This window comes from Astyanax mexicanus, chromosome 6 (genome assembly GCF_023375975.1).
Source record: "Astyanax mexicanus isolate ESR-SI-001 chromosome 6, AstMex3_surface, whole genome shotgun sequence".
Lineage (NCBI taxonomy): Eukaryota > Metazoa > Chordata > Actinopteri > Characiformes > Acestrorhamphidae > Astyanax > Astyanax mexicanus.
Window position 1 is genome coordinate 13,141,939 of NC_064413.1, and position 4,920 is coordinate 13,146,858.

General features: G+C 45.5%; 1 long non-coding RNA gene across 1 annotated transcript; it reads right to left on the reverse strand.

Annotated features, from left to right (window-relative positions):
• Positions 1 to 1,116: 1,116 nt before the first annotated feature.
• On the reverse strand, positions 1,117 to 3,114 carry LOC125802386 (uncharacterized). The gene is made up of 2 exons (XR_007439450.1): positions 2,042 to 3,114; positions 1,117 to 1,961 (listed from the first exon to the last, which is right to left on the reverse strand). It is a non-coding gene; the product is annotated as an uncharacterized LOC125802386 (long non-coding RNA).
• Positions 3,115 to 4,920: the final 1,806 nt, after the last annotated feature.

Genomic DNA, 4,920 nt, shown 5'->3' on the forward strand with positions numbered 1-4,920 from the left:
GGATTGTACATGTGGACCGTCACCGGGACTTCGTCCATTGCGAAGAGGGGGACGGCCCGCAGCCCCCAAAGCACCTCTTCCTGGCTCCCATTGCTGCATTTTGTGAAGAACGCCGTGCAGTCGGTGTAGGACGCCAGGGTGACGTCCTGTAGGCAGAAGATCTTAGAGGGTCCGAGCCCTCCATAGTCCCTCAGTACCCACTGGACCACGTGATCCCATTTGAAGCGCATCCTGTCTTCCGCTTCCGGAACTAGTTCCAGCTGCACCGTGTGCTTTAGTCTCACCACTCGGGCCGATGATCCCGCTCTCTCCGCTATTTTGCTCTTTTAGAGACCAAGGAGCCGCCCTTAAAAGGACAGATTTTTTCTTTCGAAAAAAGTTTGTCACCATACATTTTTCTTTTAAAAGCCAAGTGAACATACAAAAAAAAAACAGTTCATTCATAAAATCAAAAACCAAGAATTCATCACATTTCCTTTAAAATACATTTTCACATAGTGCTTTTAAAAAAATAATTTCCCTTCCTCATGTATTTATTGAACTTCATTAAAAAGTATTTTTTTTGAATAGTAAAAAGAGTAAATAAAATGTTTGATAAAACACACATCCTTTGACTATGTGGCAAGAGAGCGTAAGAATACTAATAAATATTTATAGTAAATAGTGCACGACTACGCCACCTAAGGGAATTTCACCCCTAGGAAATATAACTGGCCCTTAAAGCCAAGAAAATTAAAGACACGCAGATCTAGGACACTTTGAGACCAGAGACAGAGTTCCAAATATTTAAACAATTTTATTAACAATTATTTTTAAAACATTCACACACACACACAAACACTGGACAGACAAATTAATATTAAGACTCAGGCCAGGACTGGACTGAGGGCTTACCGCAGCAGAAAGGAGCAGAAAAAGGATACGAGGTCACCTACACTACACACACCACACGTGACTGCACTGCATATCTCAAACACCAAGTGCTCTACACTACAGAATGGTGAAAAGATACTCCACACCCCAAGCTCTGTCGCTTTGGCCCGCAGCTCCTGTCCAGCCAAAAAAAGAAACAAAATTAAGTATGGCAAATGGTAGAGGGGAGAGACCACTAATAATTTTACCAGAACTATATTTCAAATTAAAACTACACAATTAATTACGACAACTATATAAAAGAGAAAAACACTTATCTTATTTAGTCCTGGTCTCTCGCAGCCCCTCTTTACCACACCACAGTACAACCACCACAACACACACACACACACACACAGTTCTGCTAAACAGAAGAAAGAGAAGATAGTCCAAATAACCAAAATTAACCCAAATTAAAGTAATCCAAACACAAAATACAAAAATCAGGAAAGTGCAGTCGACTGACTGCACTAATCTTCAAAATAAAATAATCCCACCAAATTAACCAACACTCAAACTCAAATTATAAAGAAATCAAATATATGAAACAAATGAGAAATACTTAATAAATGACAAGACACCAAATCATAAATGAAAAAGTAGTCAATAAGAAATCAACCCTAATTCCATACAAAACAAAAAGAAGCCACAGATAGTTAGGGTTGATAACGCAAAGCAAAATTATAAAAATAGAATACAAACTCAGGCAAAACAGAAACCAAATTTAAACAAAGATATAATAATCCAAAACAAAGAATGAATAAGACAGAAAATAGCAAAAGAAAATTAACAACAAAAATAGAGAAACAAAACAGCAGCACTGTGAGAAGCTAAAAGCCACAATCAGCACAGTCTGGGTGAGAAAACATACAGCATGCAGTTTCCCCAATCAATCAGGGTTAGAGTGCAGAGAGCAGACAACACCACTGGAAATCACAGCTGGTGCAGCAAACAGCAGCTAGCAGAAAATGGCACGGCAGACACAGGAAATGGCCACAGCAGACGATCAGCTACAGCACGGCAACAGCACAGCCACACGGCCGCTATCCCTACCCCCAATCCAAAAGAGCAAGTCAGCTGTAATTCTAAAATCACGCTCAAACTAACAAAATAAGCAAAGCAGACCTACCTTATGAAACTGAAAGTGAAACTAGACCCACAAGAGCACAATACAACGCTGCTGGGCCGGCAAAACAGCCGAAAATCTTCAAGTCTACAAGTAAAATGTGCTAATGAGTTAATCAAGTCACACAGTAAGGTTATAACAAACTACTGTAGCCACAAATACCTTCTTTGGAAGTGAGCCAAAAACCGCGCTAAATCAACCAAGCTGAATGCCGCTGGACCGGAAGTGAGACGCTCCGGGAGAGAGAGGAGTGGGGGACAGGAAGCGCACACCAAATAAGGGTCCCCCATCTATATATAGGGGATAGAAATCCCGCCCAGCACCTTAAAGCGCCCGCACACCATTATTAAATGAAGAAATGTAGGTGGGGTAAACAAAACCCCTCCTGCTACAATCTACCCCCCCATTTTGCATCGTCGTCCCGACGATGAAATTAATGCAACAAAAAGGGACTACCGCCAGGGTCTAAACAAAGCTGAGTGTGCATTCAAAACCGAGCCTTGGGATTCAACCATATTCTCCACACCTACAGAACGTGGAAGACGATAAACATTAGAATGCTGACCAGCCGTAGAACGTGAAGTACGACGCAATGATGACTGGCTAGAACAAGGCTGAGACACTACAGGCAACAAAGAATCCAAAGGCTGAGCTCTTTCGGGCACAATAGGAGCATCTGAAATCTGACCATCTCCTGCAGGTACCACCATAGGAAGCCCTGTAGGACCTGAAGCACTAAGGGCAGGTACTGGAAAAGCCGTTGATCTGGTTTCTGATACCAATAACCAAAGGTCTTCATCACTGGAGGTATCCAAAGGTGCTACTGGGACTTGTGGTGGAGAAACCCTAGGAGGAGGAACAGGAGCCTCTTTCTGGACTTGGGCTTTTAACATGTCACGATGGACGTGCTTTACCTTACATAGGTCATTTACTGGAGCAACTGTATAAACTGCTCCTTCCCCAACAGGAGCCCTCAGCACTTGATAAACAACAGAACTCCATACGTCATGAATTTTGTGGCGACCCCGAACAGTATTATCTCGCAGGTAAACCAACTGACCCTCCTGTAAGGGCGACTCGCGAACATGCTGGTCATGCCGTTCTTTCCGGCGACCAGCAGCTATCAAAAGTCGCTCACGGGCCCCCTCAAATGCCAACTTAAGCCTAGCCTGATGTTCCACCACCCAGTCCTGGATCTCCCCAGGTATGGGATCCTGTACCCGACCCAGCAGGAAATCTATGGGGAGTCTAGGTTCCTGACCAAACATCAGGAAGTATGGGGACTCTCCAGTACCCTGGTGAGGAGTAGTGTTGTAACAGAAGATTACCTGTGGCAAATGGGCCGCCCAGTCCAGCTTCCGAGAAGTCGGTAAAGTTCGTAGAAGATTATGCAACGTTCTATTAAAGCGCTCGCACTGCCCATTACCAGCCGGATGGTATGGGGTTGTCCGGGACTTCTCAATCCCATATAATTGGCAGAACTGCTGCATTAGAGAACTCTCAAAACTTCTCCCCTGATCAGAATGGATGCGACTCGGAACACCAAACTTGAAAAACCATTCTTTAAGCAGAACCTGTGCCACGGTAGAGGCACGCTGATCACGAGTGGGGACTGCTACGGTATATTTACTGAACACATCAGTCATGACAAGAATGTTTTCCAGCCCATTTTGGGATGGCTCCAACATGGTAAAATCAATGGCCAAGATCTCATTAGGCCTAGATGCTAGCAAATGACCCATGAAACTGTGGGGTACCCGTCCAGAATCCTTGGCGACTTGACATCGCTCACACTCTTGGCACCACTGTTTAATGTCCGCAGACATCCCTGGCCAATAGCAACGTTGCCTTACCAATTCCGTTGTCCTCTCAATGCCCTGATGGCCATGCTCCTGATGCAAGTTTCGTAATATTTCTGGCTTAAGGACTGCAGGCAAAATTAGTTGGAGATTTTCCTCCCCACCATCTGACCTGAACATCCGGCGATATAACACTCCCTCTTTCTCGACCAGCCTGTCCCACTGACGCAACAGTGCCATGGCTGGTCTTGAGATCTGACGTCTCTCTGCAGGGGAGGGCTGAACCTGTTTTTCCCAAAAAGACAAAACCTCTTTAAGAACAGAGTCTGCGTCCTGCAAGGAACGGATATCTAAAGAACTACTACCTGGGAGCACCGAGACCACGGTCTGCGTCGCAGATATCAAGGGGTCCACCTGGGAGGCCTGTTGGATTGGCACAGGAAGTGAGGTACCTGGGAGGTATTCTTCCAGACCAGGGCCTGGCGGATGCTGGCGGGACAATGCATCGGCATTGCTGCGACCTGAGCGATATTTTATTTGAAAATCAAAAGCTGCAAGTTGCGCGGCCCATCGGTGCTCCGTCGCTCCTAGTTTTGCCGACTGAAGATAACTCAAAGGATTATTGTCCGTAAACACCACACACTTGTGCCCCAAGAGGTACTCACGAAACTTTTCTGTCATGGCCCACTTGTGCGCAAGAAATTCCAACTTCATGGAACTATAGTTGACCATGTTGCGCTCAGGGGGCCGAAGACCTCGACTGGCATACGCCACTGGCCGGACACCACCTTCACGTTCTTGCGAGAGCACAGCCCCCAGCCCACTATGGCTAGCATCGATCTCCAAGATGAAGGGAAGCGAGAAATCTGCATATGCCAGAACTGGAGCTGAAACCAACTTACCCTTTAAAGCCTCGAAACTGTTTTCACATTGGGGGGTCCAAGCCATCCCCAAAGCCTGTCCTAACCCCTTTTTACTTTTGGTGCCTACGAGTGTAGCCACCAACTTATGTAAAGGGCCTGCTAATTGAGCAAATCCCTCCACAAAGCGCCTGTAATAACTGGCAAACCCTAAAAAGGAGCG